General features: G+C 39.5%; 1 long non-coding RNA gene across 7 annotated transcripts; it reads right to left on the bottom strand.

Moving 5' to 3' along the window:
• Positions 1-952: 952 nt before the first annotated feature.
• Positions 953-9369, bottom strand: LOC110059292 (uncharacterized). Of its 7 annotated transcripts, none has more exons than XR_016208463.1 (8): positions 9049-9364; positions 8352-8404; positions 7410-7584; positions 6809-6905; positions 3757-6456; positions 2118-2292; positions 1504-1612; positions 953-1131 (listed from the first exon to the last, which is right to left on the bottom strand). It is a non-coding gene; the product is annotated as an uncharacterized LOC110059292 (long non-coding RNA). The 7 variants fall into 7 exon arrangements; XR_016208465.1 differs by having other exon boundaries at positions 8348-8404; XR_016208466.1 differs by lacking the exon at positions 1504-1612.
• Between the last annotated feature and the right edge of the window lie 7661 nt (positions 9370-17030).

Raw genomic sequence — 17030 nt, forward strand, 5'->3', positions numbered from 1 at the left:
ACATTCATAATTTCTTGAATTCATGAGACTCATACTAGCTTCTTCGATAGCAGAAGCTCTATACAGCGGCCATGTTGCAACGGGGGACAGATTTAACTAGGCTCAAGGAGAGGAGCCATACGAAAAGGAGCCCGCGCTCATGACTCGTGCAACTGCCGGGCTTCGTACGTGTTTCCCAGCTAAGTTCCCTGCGCAGGAATTTGAGTTTCAAGCATGCGCATAGGTGGCCTTTCGAGGGTAGACCACGAGGACCACCGATTTTTTATTAGAATTCTGAGTTAACTAAGATTAATCAGTTTTTAACGGTTTGTACGGCAGTTACGGTGACGGTTACAAAGGCCCATCGGTGTAACTGGAATTGTGAGTTTGTTTCAGGGCGCCTGGTGTCGGAATAAACGTTCAAATTTATTTTTAGTCTACATTGGCATTCAAAATTCGAGAGAGCAGCGGATCGTGAGCCCAAATAAACATCTGTCTAATAATATGATTTATTATAGGACTGAGAAAATTACTTCACTGTGCTTGGCTGAGAGCAGGCCAATTTATCGTTAAGTGTTGCACTGCAGTGCAAATTAACGTGCGTGCGTTCGCAATTTTCTCAGTCATATGATAAATGAGTAATCGTTTTAAAGCTCTAGCAATTAAGTATTTACACTACCCGTGGTATTGGAAACTTCTATCACATTATACTCGCCCAAAGGCTCGTGCAATTTTGAGAGAATTTTCAAATATCATGCGTAGTGTAAATACTTAATTGCACCCGAATTCATACGATTACTTTTACTTGTGAAACGAATTATTAGAGTCTCATTTTAATGCGCACGTACAAAAACAGATTTGATTTAGTGAACCTCTCCCCTGCCGAACATAGGAAAACAACTTTCGTAGTTGACCATTGACGTGCCTGATTCAGATTTTCCGACGATAGTGAAGAAAGCAAAAGACCAAATGATAGGACTCAAGATGTTTTATTACACCAGGCACCTTATTTTAAATTTAGTTTAGTCTTTTTATCCACATATTACCCGTCTCATAAACTAACTAGAATACCAAGTGATGATTAATTTATGCTTGCCCCAAGTTACGGTTCGGTAGATGCTTTGGTAAACCTGATGAATCTTGCTTTCATGTCTGCAAAATGACAAAGAAATAAATTATTCTCAGTTATCAAACTCCATCGATCTTGCCTTTTAATAAGGGCGCCCTCGTGACAACAATTGACTAGGGAGGGGGAGGCACGGGGACCTGGTTTGTGCGTTGGTTTACATAGAGTGGCAAGTCAGTATGCTAAGTAAGTCACATGACCAACTTGCAGATATATCATGAGCATTCGTTCCTCAAGTAAACTAGTGACGTTCCTTTTTTCTAAGCACCGGCTAAGAGGCTCCAGGAATGACTTGTGAAAATACAGGCAAAGAGAGTTCATACTAGGACGTTACTGAATAAAAAACATGACAATAAACATCACATTGGTCCACATTAATGACGGATCGGTCTTCTTACCCAGGATAATTTACTTCCTGAACCTGTAGCAATCTGGGGGCGTAACAAAGCAAATATGGGTGCAGCAAAAATCTTGACGTTCAAAAATTCTTTCCTCAAGGCTTTCGAGCTAAAGAAATGAACAAAAAGAAGAGTAGCACGATTATGCCAAAATTAACGACCTTTAGACATTTTTGAATTATAAAGCTCACCAAAGTAGACCTTTTCATTTCAAGCTTTTTCTTGTTGAACTCATGGATAATCACATTACTATACTCGTAACGTGAGCAAGCTTTTAGGTCCTATCATTTGTGCTGATGTTTGAAGGTTATCGTAAAAACAAATCGTACGAGTAAATTACGTCTTTCCAATCACAACTAATGTGGAAAGCAATGAAATGAGCCAGCGAGAGGACTTTAAGTAAAATCTGCGAACGGCGCTTAGCGTGGGTAAGAATATAACTGGCCCAAAACGCGGGAAAACATGTAACATATGCTAAGCGCGGGAAAAGTAAGTTGCTACTGGTTGTGGTGACGCTTCCAATTGGTTGGAAAAACAGCAGGTTTGTTCTTATTGGTTAAAGCGTATCGCAAGAGTTTAATATCTCAGGAGCCGATTGTAAACCGAACTATTACCTCATTATCCCCTTCGTCTTCGGTTTGCTCATCTCGCTCGTTTGTTTCATCTTGTTTTTCTACGTCATCTTCAAATACAGGACGCTCTTTCTCTAATTTAAACGCCGTTGCAAGGGAAATGAGCAAAATCAAGGCGAGTGCAACACGCATCTTCTCTGTTTTTGTTTCTTTTCCTCTGTGAAAAAGAACATGAAATAGCTTAAACTCCAAAATACGTTTCTTCTTAATAATAGCCACATATTTCTTTTGATGTATCAAGGTATTAACCTTTTTCTATTCTTTCATATCACCTTGAAGGCCCGGGGTTGATATTTTCTAAAGAGGGAAATAAATATCTTACTTACAGACCTTGTTCGCCATTGTTTAGAGAAGCAATGTGCCCTATACGCAAAACAGCCTTGTAAGCTTTTCATGTTACTTTACGTTATTTAAGACAGAGTTGTCAAAAACTGTGTTGTCGGGAAACTTCGATCAGAACGCACCTTGAATTGCGTTTGTGCTTACTTTACAATTCGTCGAGGTAAAATACGAGACACATAAAGCCACAGAAGAACACGGAACAAATTTCGAGGAAAAAGCCCTGGGTACCAGGCTAATTAATATTAACAAGCAGCTCGTTCCAAGAGCATTTTCATTAAGTTTGAAGGACTCAAGAGAAAGTTTATAGACATGTGCTTAGAATAGAACTCGGACGTCAACCGTTATTACTCGCGAATATGTTAAAGCGTCACTCTCTTCAGTCTGATTTCATCATAACTTATTTTCACTGTCTGGATTGGCTGTATTAGAACAACGCTGCAACCCGCAGCCTGTTGCTTAAAACAGGCTTCAAAAAGCTTACAGTGGTATTTTGTTCAGGAAAGAAAATTCGTTATTTACTCTGCTTAAGATGGCCTAAATTTCCAGCTTACATTTCAGTTTTGAGAGTAAAATGATACCTACAAGATCCTTTGATGTTTTTTTTGTCTTCTCAACTGTCTTCTTTGTTATCGATTCTTTAAAGGGAAATAAATGTGTTATTTTCGATTATTTATTGACCTACCCCGCACCTTGAAGAGAAAAACAGGCTTGGAAAATGTGCTGGAAAGTTGGATGTTTCTTAGAATAGAATATTTCTTTTCATATTGTGCTTGGTAAACTTCCCATTTGCGTTAAGTACCGATAAAAAGGCCTGAGTCATTGTCGTATCTTCTCACAGCAACCTTTTCTCGATGACAGAATTTTGGTATCAACAACAGAAATAAACCCCGCATATAATGTTCAATCAGACTGTCGATAGAAGTAGTGTCTTTATGAAATCAAGAGACACGCGAAACAATGATCTTTTTCAAATCAAAGCAAGAATGTACCGAAGGAGAGACAAAGGTATTTAAAATCAAACTATTTATCTTATCGCGTACTGACAATATCCGAGGAGCCATTCTTAAGAAATGTTTTGTCAGATACTCTGTGGACTATATTTTGTGAAATACACTGCGCAGCCTTTCTGGGACCTTCCGATACGAAGTAAAGAATCTTAGATGTTTTCTTCTCCTCTCTCTCCATTGCTACAGAAAATTGCTTTCAGGGAAAAAATCGAGTGCTGCCCATAGCAACTAACATTATCTAACTGTTTAATCTAGTTACATAAATGACTTACTGCAATATACAGTCGTTTTCTTGATCAGTTCCTTTTTCCTTAAAATCGGAACGGCTTTTGCGATCAGCTAAGCTTTGGCTGAGGTTAGATCTCTGTGAAGAACTGAATGTGATGTGTAACTTTCTGATATTTTAATCTTTCTAACTATGTAATTATTGTTTGTTAGAATGACAGCAGAAAATTAAGAAAAGCTTTGTTAAAGATCAATGTACAGCTGTCCAGAGTTGAGTCTGACAGCAGAGAATGGAAAAGCAAGTGGTGTGGAGGCATTTGCCAAGGGTAGACTTCGCTGACTTAATGTTTACTTAACGAAACTTTTCGCCAAGGTTAACACTGAGCAGAAATTCTTAGACGTATAGTATAGATTTTGAAACACTCATCTGAGCTAAAAAGATATGTGACCTGACAAGTGGCAATTCTTGTACTTCTTGATCGAATAACTTAAAGAATTAAAGTTCGCAATTTTTTAAAAAAAAAAAAACGGCAACAAAGACTGCGATGTACGAATGACATAACAGGTTTGTCAGTTGCCAGTACCTAGGAAGTCAACCTTTCAGTTGAGAATTTTTTAATAAAGCTTGAGTTCTAAGGAGACAAAACGTCATCATTGCAAACTACTTAGAAAGTGTGTAAAGATCTGTATGTCACATTTAAGCGACAATATTTCTGATAGATGCTGTGTCGCTCACATGACACCCATTGTTAACCGAAAAATACGGTCGTTTTCTTGATCAAATTCTGTTCCTTCGAATTCACACTTTCGCGATTAGCTAATGCTTTGCCGAGGTAACTGAATGCATTTGTAACATTCCGTTGTTATTGTTTGTGAAAATGACAGCAGAAAATTGAGATTTCAAGGTTTTGTTAAAAAGCATTGTGCGAGTTAAGTCTGTCAGCAGAGCGCTGGAAAAGCCCGTTGCCTAGAGGCATTTTCGTGGGGTAATTTTCGTGATATTTACTTAAAGAAAATTTTCGCCGAGCTAAACAAACAGACATTGTTACACTTATATGGACTTTCAGCCACTCACCTGAGCTAAAAAAAACTGTGAAGTGACAAGTAACCATTCTTTGACTTCTAAAGTCAACCTAAAGGGTCATGTTGTCCCACAGAATTACATTCAAGGTTCTCAATTTTGAACACAGGACAATAAAGACTATATTGTAGGAATGCAACAGGTGCGTCGGTTGTTTCCTAGGAAGTCAACCTTTGAATATAATTCAGAATTTTTTTTTAATAAGGCTTTAGTTCTAAGGATACAGAACGTTATCATTAAAAACTACTTAGAATGTATGAAAAGATCGGTATGTCACACTTTTTAAGTGCCGTTTTGCATTGCCGGCCGAGAAAACAGTTTCTCTGATAAATGGTACCCATCGTTTACCAAGTACAGGCGTATGGAGAATGTAAGTTTCGTGAACAGCTAAACTTTGTCCCGAGGTTAGATCTCTGTGGAGAACTGAATGTGATCTATAACTTTCTCTGCTTTTAAACTTTCTTACTATGCAATTATTGAATTTAAAAGTGACAGCTGAAAATAGATATTTTTTTTGTTAAAAATCAATGGACAGCTGTCAAGGCATTTGTCTAAGGTAAACCTCGTGATATTTACTCATTGCAAAATTCCCCCAACCTAGACAACCAGAAATTCTTACGATTATAAAATTTTGAGCCACTCACCTGAGCCAAAAAAGTATGTGTACTAACGAGTGACCATTCTTCGACTTCTAACCTTTGTTTAATGGTCGAAGGTTAATTAACCTTTAAAGCCTCAAAGTTCTCAGTTTTAAACTAAAGACACAACGGGTTTGTCGGTTGTTACCTAGGAAGTCAACCTTTCAGTTAAGAACTTTTTAATAAAGCTTAAGTTCTACTAAGAAGCAAAACGTTATCATTGCATATTACTTTGAAAGTATGGAAAGGTCTGTAAGGTGGCCTGTAAGGGATACCTCGATATTTTTAAGTGTCACATAAAATATTTTGCTTTGGCGACTTCAAGTTAATAAATGAACATAGCTTTCTTCTTTTGTCTTTCTTTGTCTCTCGACGACGATTTTATTAATCGCGATTGCGACTTATAACTTTCGATCGCAACTAACAACTCTCGATCGTGACTTATAACTCGCGATCGCAACTTATAACTCGCGATCGCGACTTATAACTGGCGATCGCGACTTATAACTCGCGGTCGCGACTTATAACTGGCGATCGCGAGTTATAACTCGCGATCGCAACTAATAACTCTCCATCGCGACTTATAACTCTCGATCGCAACTTATAACTCCCGATCGCAACTAACAACTGTCGATCGCAAGTTATAACTCTCGATCGCGACTTCCCATTCTCGATCGCGACTTATAACTCGTGATCGCAACCTATAACTCTCGATCGCAACTTATAACTCTCGATCGCGACTTATAACTCACGATCGCAACTTACAACTCTCGATCGGTACTTGTAACTCGCGATCGCAATTGATAACTCTCGATCGCAACTTATAACGTAAACAAACGACCAAATGATAGGACTCAAGATGTTTTATTACACCAGGCACCTTAATTTAAATTTAGTTTACAGTCTTCTTATCCATGTATTACCCGTCTCATAAACTAACTAGAATACCAAGTGATGATTAATTTATGCTGCCCCAAGTTACGCTTCGGTAGATGCTTCAACAAACCTGGTGAATCTTCCTTTCATGTCTGCAAGGTGACAAAGAAATAAATTATTCTCAGTTATCAAATTCCATCGATCTTGCCTTTAACAAGGGCGCCCTCGTGACAACACGGGGGCTGGTTGGTGTATTGTTCCTGTTTTACAGATATTGGTTCGTCAGTATGCTAACTAAGTCATATGACCAGCTTGCAGATATATCATGAGCATTCGTTCCTCAAGTCAGCTAGTGACGTTCCTTTTTTCTAAGCACCGGCAAAGAGGCTCCAGGAAACTGACTTGTGAAAATACAAGCAAAGAGAGTTCGTGCTAAGACGTTACTAAATGACTCGAGACTAAAAATCACATTGGTCCACATTAATGACGGATCGGTCTTCTCACCCAGTATAATCTACTTCCCGAAACAATCAGAGGGCCTAACAATGCAAGTGTGGGTACAACAATAATTCTCAGGTTCTCTTTCCGCAAGGCTTTCGAGCTAAAGAAATGAACAAAAAGAAAAATAACACGATTATGCCAAAATTTACGACCTTATGACATTTTTACATTATAAAGCTCACCAAAGTAGACCGTTTCATTTCAAGCTTTTTCATGTTGAACTCATGGATAATCACATTACTATACTCGTAACGTGAGCTAACTTTTAGGTCCTATCATTTGAGCTGATGTTTGAAGGTTATCGTAAAAACAAATCGTACGAGTAGTTTACACCTTTCCAATCACAACTAATGTGGAAAGCAATGAAATGAGCCAGTGAGAGGACTTCAAGTAAAATCTGCGAACGGCGCTAAGCGTGGGTAAGAATATAACTGGCCCAAAACGCGGGAAAACATGTAACAGATACTGAGCACGGGAAAAGCAAGTTGCTACTGGTTGTGGTGACGCTTCCGATTGGTTGGAAAACAGCAGGTTTGTTCTTATTGGTTAAAGCGTATCGCAAGAGTTTAATACCTCAGGAGCCGATTGTAAACCGAACTATTACCTCATTATCTCCTTCGTCTTCGGTTTGCTCGTCTCGCTCGTTCGCTTCATCTTGTTTTTCTACGTCATCTTCAAATACAGGACGCTCTTTCTCTAATTTAAACGCCGTTGCAAGGGAAATGAGCAAAATCAAGGCGAGTGCAACACGCATCTTCTCTGTTTTTGTTTCTTTTCCTCTGTGAAAAAGAACATGAAATAGTTTAAACTCCAAAATATGTTTCTTCTTAATGATAGCCACATATTTCTTTTGATGTATCAAGGTATTATCCTTTTTCTATTCTTTCATATCACCTTGAAGGCCCGGGGTTGATATTTTCTAAAGGGGGAAATAAATATTTTACTTACAGACCCTGTTCGCCATTGTTTAGAGAAGCAATGTGCCCTATACGCAAAACGGCCTTGTAAGCTTTTCATGTTACTTTACGTTATTTAAGACAGAGTTGTCAAAAACTGTGTTGTCGGGAAACTTCGATCAGAACGCACCTTGAATTGCGTTTGTGCTTACTTTACAATTCGTCGAGGTAAAATACGAGACACATAAAGCCACAGAAGAACACGGAACAAATTTCGAGGAAAAAGCCCTGGGTACCAGGCTAATTAATATTAACAAGCAGCTCGTTCCAAGAGCATTTTCATTAAGTTTGAGGGACTCAAGAGAAAGGTTATAGACATGTGCTTAGAATAGAACTCGGACGTCGACCGCTATTACTCGTGAATACGTTAAAGCGTCACTCTCTTCAGTTTGATTTCATCATAATTTATTTTCACTGTCTGGATTGGCTGTATTAGAACAACGCTGCAACCCGCAGCCTGTTGCTTAAAACAGGCTTCAAAAAGCTTACAGTGGTATTTTGTTCAGGAAAGAAAATTCGTTATTCACTCTGCTTAAGATGGCCTAAATTTCCAGCTTACATTTCAGTTTTGAGAGTAAAATGATACCTACAAGATCCTTTGATGTTTTGTTTGTCTTCTCAACTGTCTTCTTTGTTATCGATTCTTTAAAGGGAAATAAATGTGTTATTTTCGATTATTTATTGACCTATCCCGCACCTTGAAGAGAAAAACAGGCTTGGAAAATGTGCTGGAAAGTTAGATGTTTCTTAGAATAGAATATTTCTTTTCATATTGTGCTTGGTAAACTTCCCATTTACGTTAAGTACCGATAAAAAGGCCTGAGTCATTGTCGTATCTTCTCACAGCAACCTTTTCTCGATGACAGAATTTTGGTATCAACAACAGAAATAAACCCCGCATATAATGTTCAATCAGACTGTCGATAGAAGTAGTGTCTTTATGAAATCAAGAGACACGCGAAACAATGATCTTTTTCAAATCAAAGCAAGAATGTACCGAAGGAGAGACAAAGGTATTTAAAATCAAACTATTTATCTTATCGCGTACTGACAATATCCGAGGAGCCATTCTTAAGAAATGTTTTGTCAGATACTCTGTGGATTGTATTTTGTGAAATACATTGCGCAGCCTTTCTGGGACCTTCCGATACGAAGTAAAGAATCTTAGATGTTTTCTTCTCCTCTCTCTCCATTGCTACAGAAAATTGCTTTCAGGGAAAAAATCGAGTGCTGCCCATAACAACTAACATTATCTAACTGTTTAATCTAGTTACATAAATGACTTACTGCAATATACAGTCGTTTTCTTGATCAGTTCCTTTTTCCTTAAAAGCGGAACGGCTTTTGCTATCAGCTAAGCTTTGGCTGAGGTTAGATCTCTGTGAAGAACTGAATGTGATGTGTAACTTTCTGATATTTTAATCTTTCTAACTATGTAATTATTGTTTGTTAGAATGACAGCAGAAAATTAAGAAAAGCTTTGTTAAAGATCAATGTACAGCTGTCCAGAGTTGAGTCTGACAGCAGAGAATGGAAAAGCAAGTGGTGTGGAGGCATTTGCCTAGGGTAAGACTTCGTACTGAGTGTTTACTTAACGAAACTTTTGGCCGCGCTTAACACTGAGCAAAATTCTGAGACGTATATAGATTTTGAAACACTCATCTGAGCCGCTAAAAAGATATGTAACCTGACAAGTGGCAATTCTTGTACTTCTTGATCGAATAACTTAAAGAATTAAAGAATTAAACAATTAAAGTTCGCAATTTTTTTAAAACAAAAAAACGACAACAAAGACTGCGATGTACGAATGACATGACAGGTTTGTCAGTTGTTACCTAGGAAGTCAACCTTTCAGTTGAGAATTTTTTTAATAAAACTTGAGTTCTAAGGAGACCGTCAAAATGTTATCATTGCAAACTACTTAGAAAGCATATAAAGGTCTGTATGTCACATTAAAGCGACAATGTTTCTGATAGATGCCGTGTCGCTCACATGACACCCATTGTTTACCGAAAATTACGGTCGTTTTCTTGATCAAATTCTGTTCCTTCGAATTCACACTTTCACGATTAGCTAATGCTTTGCCGAGGTAAGATTTCTACGGAGAACTGAATGCATTTGTTACATTCCGTTGTTATTGTTTGTGAAAATGACAGCAGAAAATTGAGATTTCAAGGTTTCGTTAAAAAGCATTGTACGAGTTAAGTCTGTCAGCTGAGCGCTGAAAAAACGCGTTGCCTAGAGGCATTTTTGTGGGGTAATTTTCGTGATATTTACTTAGAGAAAATTTTCGCCGAGCTAAAGAAACAGACATTGTTACACTTATAGAGACTTTCAGCCACTGACCTGAGCTAAAAAAAACTGTGAAGTGACAAGTAACCATTCTTTGACTTCTAAACTCAACCTAAAGAGTCATGTTGTCCCACACAATTGCATTCAAGGTTCTCAATTTTGAACACAGGACAGTAAAGACTATATTGTAGGAATGCAACAGGTGCGTCGGTTGTTTCCTAGGAAGTCGACCTTTGAATATAATTCAGAATTTTTTTTTAATAAGGCTTTAGTTCTAAGGATACAGAACGTTATCATTAAAAACTACTTAGAATGTATGAAAAGATCGGTATGTCACACTTTTTAAGTGCCGTTTTGCATTGCCGGCCGAGAAAACAGTTTCTCTGATAAATGGTACCCATCGTTTACCAAGTACAGGCGTATGGAGAATGTAAGTTTCGTGAACAGCTAAACTTTGTCCCGAGGTTAGATCTCTGTGGAGAACTGAATGTGATCTATAACTTTCTCTGCTTTTAAACTTTCTTACTATGCAATTATTGAATTTAAAAGTGACAGCTGAAAATAGATATTTTTTTTGTTAAAAATCAATGGACAGCTGTCAAGGCATTTGTGTAAGGTAAACCTCGTGATATTTACTCATTGCAAAAATTCCCCCAACCTAGACAACCAGAAATTCTTACAATTATAAAATTTTGAGCCACTCACCTGAGCCAAAAAAATATGTGTACCGCCGAGTGACCATTCTTCGACTTCTAACCTCTGTTTAATGGTCGAAGGTTAGTCAACGTTTAAAGGCTCAAAGTTCTCAGTTTTAAACTAAAGACAACAAAGACTATGATGAAGGAATGACACAACGGGTTTGTCGGTTGTTAACTAGGAAGTCTACCTTTCAGTTAAGAACTTTTTAATAAAGCTTAAGTTCTACTAAGAAGCAAAACGTTATCATTGCAAATTACTTTGAAAGTATGGAAAGGTCTGTACGGCGGTCTTTAAGGGACACCTCGATATTTTTCATTGTCACATAAAAAATTTTGCTTTGGCGACTTAATAAATGAGCATAGCTTTCTTCTTTTGTCTTTCTTTGTCTCTCGACAACGATTTTATTAATCGAGATCGCGACTTATAACTTTCGATCGCAACTAATAACTCTCGATCGCGACTTATGACTCGCGATCGCGACTTACAGCTCGCGATCGAACCTTATAACTCACGATCGCGACTTATAACTCGAAATCGCGACTTATAACTCTCGATCGCAACTTATAACTCGCGATCGCAACTAACAGCTCGATCGCGAGTTATAACTCTCGATCGCAACTTGTGACTCTCGATCGCGACTTATGACACGTGATCGCAACTTATAAATCGCAACCGCGACTTATAACTCGTGATCGCGACTTATAACTCTCCATCGCAACTTATAACTCGCAATCGCAACTTACAACTCTCGATCGCGACTTACAACTCGCAATCGCGACATATAACTCGCGATCGCAACTTATAACTCGCGATTGCTAATATTACTTGCGATCGCAACTAACAACTCTCAATCGCGACTAATAACAAGCGATCGCGACTTATAGCTCTCGATCGCGACTTATAACTCGCGATCGCCACTTATAACTCGCGATCGCGACTTATAACTCGCGATCACTACTTATAACTCGCGATTGCGACTTACAACTCGCGATCGACACTAATAACTCTCTTATAACTCACAACCGCAACTTATAACTCTCGATCGCAACTTATATCTCTCGATCGCAACTTTTTTCTTTTTTTTCTTTTTTCTTTTTTCTTTTTTAATATTATTGCCTTACAGAACACAGAATAAATGATTACAGTACTAGATACTACTTGGGAATAACTACTTACAGAGCTGACATTAACTATTGCACTAGACGAAACTTATTATTCTTACAATACTATACTTACAATGTTCACACTAATAGTGTTTACAGCACCTTTTAATCCACAAAAATAAATCTAGCACATTACAATAAAAAGAGAAAAAACAATGAAGATGGTACAAAAGGGAAGAAAACGAAACAAGTGTTTCAAGTGTATTGTTAGGTTGATTACGTATAGCATTACTAGTATGTGAGAGCGAAGAAGATAAAGAGCAGATTGCTGTGGAAAGCTCGTAGGTGACAGCGTATGTACGAGATGGTTGGCACAGTTGATAGTTGCAAACGCTTCAGAGGAAGTGATGCTATCTATCAGTAGGTATACATTCTGCAAGAGGTTCCCATTTTTCCATATCGCCGCTTTTTGTCTCCAACTCGAGCCTTGATTTCAGAAAGCGTAGATTATGGTCAAAGTTAGGGGACATTTCTTTAGATTTGGCTAGCCAGATATGACGTCGAGCTAAAAGAAGGCAATAGTTAATTTGAAGTGTAAATTTTGACGTTTCCGGTTTCAGACCAAAAGCTGTAATGTTTAATAGGGTGGAGGTTTTGGGCATTAGTTTTATACTTTGCAGCCATTCTGATACTCTTTTCCAAAAGTTAGATGTCTCGTGACATGCCCAGAAGAGATGCATTAATGACTCTGGGCCTTCTTGACAGAAGGTGCAATTATCATTTGCCTTAAGCCCAATTTTATATAGAAAGTCATTAGTTGCTAGATCGCGACTTATAACTCCCGATGGCAACTTATAACTCGCGATCGCAACTTACAACTCTCGATCCAAACTTATAACTCACGACCGCAACTTATAACTCGCGAACCCAACTTATAACTCGTGATCGCAACAAATAACTCTCCATCGCGACTTATAACTCTCGATCGCAACTTATAACTAGCGATCGCGACTGACAACTCACGACTGCAAGTTATAACTCGCGATCGTACTATCGCGACTTATAACTCGCAATCGCAACTTATAACTCTCGACTCCGACTGGAACTCTCGATCGCAAATTTTAACTCTCGATCGCGACTTATAACTCGCGATCGCAACTAACAACTCGCGATCGCGACATATAACACGCAATCGCAAGTTATAACTCTCGATCGCGACTTATAACTCGCCATCGCAAGGAACAACTCTCGATCGCGACTTATCACAAGCGATCGCGACTTATAACTCTCGATCGCTACTTATAACTCGCAATCGTACTATCGCGACTTATAACTCGCAATCGCAACTTATAACTCTCGACTCCGACTGGAACTCTCGATCGCAAATTTTAACTCTCGATCGCGACTTATAACTCGCGATCGCAACTAACAACTCGCGATCGCGACATATAACTCGCAATCGCAAGTTATAACTCTCGATCGCGACTTATAACTCGCCATCGCAACTAATAACTCTCGATCGCGACTTATAACTCGCGATCGCAACTAACAACTCGCGATCGCGACATATAACTCGCAATCGCAACTTATAACTCTCGATCGCGACTTATAACAAGCGATCGCGAATTATAACTCTCGATCGGGACTTATAACTCGCGATTGCGAAATATAACTCGCGATCGCGACTGATAACTCGCGAACGCAACTTAACACTCGCGATCGCGACTTATAATTCGCGATCGCGACTTATAACTCGCGATCGCAACTAATAACTCTCGATCGCGACTTATAACTCGCGATCGCAACTAACAACTCGCGATCGCGACATATAACTCGCAATCGCAACTTATAACTCTCGATCGCGACTTATAACAAGCGATCGCGAATTATAACTCTCGATCGGGACTTATAACCCGGGATTGCAAAATATAACTCGCGATCGAGGATAACTCGCGAACGCAACTTATCACTCGCGATCGCGACTTATAACTCGCGATCGCAACTAATAACTCTCCATCGCGACTTATAACAAGCGATCGCGACTTATAACTCTTCAATCGCGACTTATAACTCGCGAAATATAACCCGCCATCGCGACTTACAACTCGCGATCAAAACAAATAAGTGTCAATAGTGACTTATAACTCGCGATCGCGACTTATAACTCGCAATCGCAACTTATAAGTCGCGATCGTAACTTATAACTCTCGATCGCGACCTATAACTAGCGATCGCGAGTTATAATTCACGATTGCAAGTTATAACTCGCGATCGCGACTTACAACTCACGATTGCAAGTTATAACTCGCGATCGCAACTTATAACACTTTATCGCGACTTATAACTCTCGATCGCAACTTATAACTCGCGATCCCAGCTTTTAACTCGCGATCGCAACTTATAACTCGCGATCGCGACTTATAACTCGCTGTCGCAACTTATAACTCGCGATCGCAACAAATAACTCTCCATCGCGACTTATAACTGTCGATCGCAACTTATAACTAGCGATCGCGACTTACAACTCACGATTGCAAGTTATAACTCACGATCGCAACTTATAACTCGCAATCGCGACTTATAACTCGCAATCGCAACTTATAACTGTCGACCGCGAGTGGAACTCTCGATCGCAAATTTTAACTCTCGATCTCGACTTATAACTCGCGATCGCAACTAACAACTCTCGATCGCGACTTATAACAAGCGATCGCGACTTATAACTCTCGATCGGGACTTATAACTCGCCATTGCGAAATATAACTCGCGATCGCGACTTACAACTCGCGATCGAGGCTAATAACTCTCGATCGTGAGTTATAACTGGCGATCGCGACTGATAACTCGCGAACGCAACTTATAACTCGCGATCGCTACTTATAACTCGCGATCGCAACTTATAACTCGCGATCGCGACAAATAACTCTCCATCGCGACTTATAACTCTCGATCGCAACTTATAACTAACGATCGCGACTTACAACTCACGATTGCAAGTTGTAACTTACGATCGCAACTTATAACTCGCAATCGCGACTTATAACTCGCAATCGCAACTTATAACTGTCGACCGCGAGTGGAACTCTCGATCGCAAATTTCAACTCTCGATGGCGACTTATAACAAGCGATCGCAACTAACAACTCGCGATCGCGACATATAACTCGCGATCGCAACTAATAACTCTCGATCGCGACTTATAACAAGCGATCGCGAAATATAACTCGTGATCGCGACTTACAACTCGCGATCGAGACTAACAACTCTCGACCGTGAGTTATAACTCGCGAACGCAACTTATAACTCGCGATCGCAACTAATAACTCTCGGTCGCGAATTATAACAAGCGATCGCGACTTATAACTCACGATCGGGACTTATAACTCGCGATCGCGAAATATAACCCGCGATCGCGACTTACAACTCGAGATCGAAACAAATAACTGTCAATAGTGACTTACAACTCGCGATCGCGACTTATAACTCGCAATCGCAACTTATAAGTCGCAATCGCAACTTATAACTCTCGATCGCGACCTATAACTAGCGATCGCGAGTTATTATTCACGATTGCAAGTTATAACTCGCGATCTCAACTTATAACTCGCGATCGCAACTTATAACTCTCAATCCCAACCTATAAGTCGCCATAGCAACTTATAACTCGCGATTGCAAGTTATAACTCTCGATCGCAACTTATACCTCGCGATCGCAACTTATAACACTTTATCGCGACTTATAACTCTCGATCGCAACTTATAACTCTCGATGGCGACTGATAACTCTCGATCGAAACTTATATAACTCCCGATCGCGACTTCACAAGTTATAACTGTCGATTGCAACTTATAACTCGCAATCGCGACTTATAACTCACAATCGCAACTTATAACTCTCGATCGCAACTTATAACTCTCGACCGAAACTTATAACTCCCGATCGCGACTTCACAAGTTATAACTCTCGATTGCAACTTATGACTCGCAATCGCGACTTATAACTCACAATCCCAACTTATAACTCTCGATCGCAACTTATAACTCGCAATCGTAACTTATAATTCTCGATCGCGACTTATAACTCGCGATCGCAACTAATAACTCTCGATCGCGACCGATAACTAGCGATCGCGACTTATAACTCACGATTGCCAGTTATAAGTCGCGATCGCAACTGATACCTCGCGATTTTAACTTGTAACTCTCCATCGCACCTTATAACTCGCGATCGCAACTTATAACTCTCGATTGCGACTTATAACTCGCGATTGCGACTTATAACTCTCGATCGCGACTTATAACTAACAATGGCGAATTATGACTCACGATTGCAAGTTATAACTCTGGATCGTGACTTATAACTCGCGATCGCAACTACTAACTCCCGATCGCGACTTTCTACTCTCGATCCCAACTTATAACTCCGGATAGCAACTTCTAACTCGCGATCGCAACTTATAACACTCGATCGCAACTTATAACTCGCGAAACTCACGATCGCAACTTATAACTCGCGATCGCAACTTATAACTTGAGATCGCAACTGATAAATCTCTATTGCAAATTATAACTCGCGATCGCAACTTGTAACTCTCGATCGCGAGTTATAACTCTCGATCGCGACTTATACCTCGCGATCGCAACTTATATTTCGCAATCGCGAGTTATAACTCGCGATAGCGACTTATACCTCGCGATCGCAACTAATAACTGTCGATCGCAGCTTAAAACTCGGGATCGCGACTTATAACTCCCCATCGCAACTTATAACTCTCGATCGCGACTTATAACTCGCGATTGCGACTTATAACTGGCGATCGCAACTTATAACTCGCGATCGCAACTTAAAACTCTCGATCGCAACTTATAACTCATGATCGCAACCTATAACTCTCGATCGCGACTTTTAACTCGCGATCGCGACTTATAACTCACGATTGCAACTTGTAACTCGCGATCGATATAGTTGATCACGACTTTTAGCTCTGGATCGCGACTTAAAACTTTCGATCGCAACTTAATATATAGATTTAGGCCAGCGTAAAAGCGTAGCTCCTGGTCCAGGTTGTTCAGAGCCCGAGTAAGCTATCCCAGGGAAAGGTAGAATTTTGATTTGAGTTTTCAACTTGGCGGTGAGGTTTTTTGTATATTGTTTAGCCTTCTGTTACGAAAAATT

The sequence above is a fragment of the Orbicella faveolata genome, unplaced genomic scaffold (genome assembly GCF_042242905.1).
Source record: "Orbicella faveolata isolate gen_17 unplaced genomic scaffold, um_ofav_v1 contig_25, whole genome shotgun sequence".
Lineage (NCBI taxonomy): Eukaryota > Metazoa > Cnidaria > Anthozoa > Scleractinia > Merulinidae > Orbicella > Orbicella faveolata.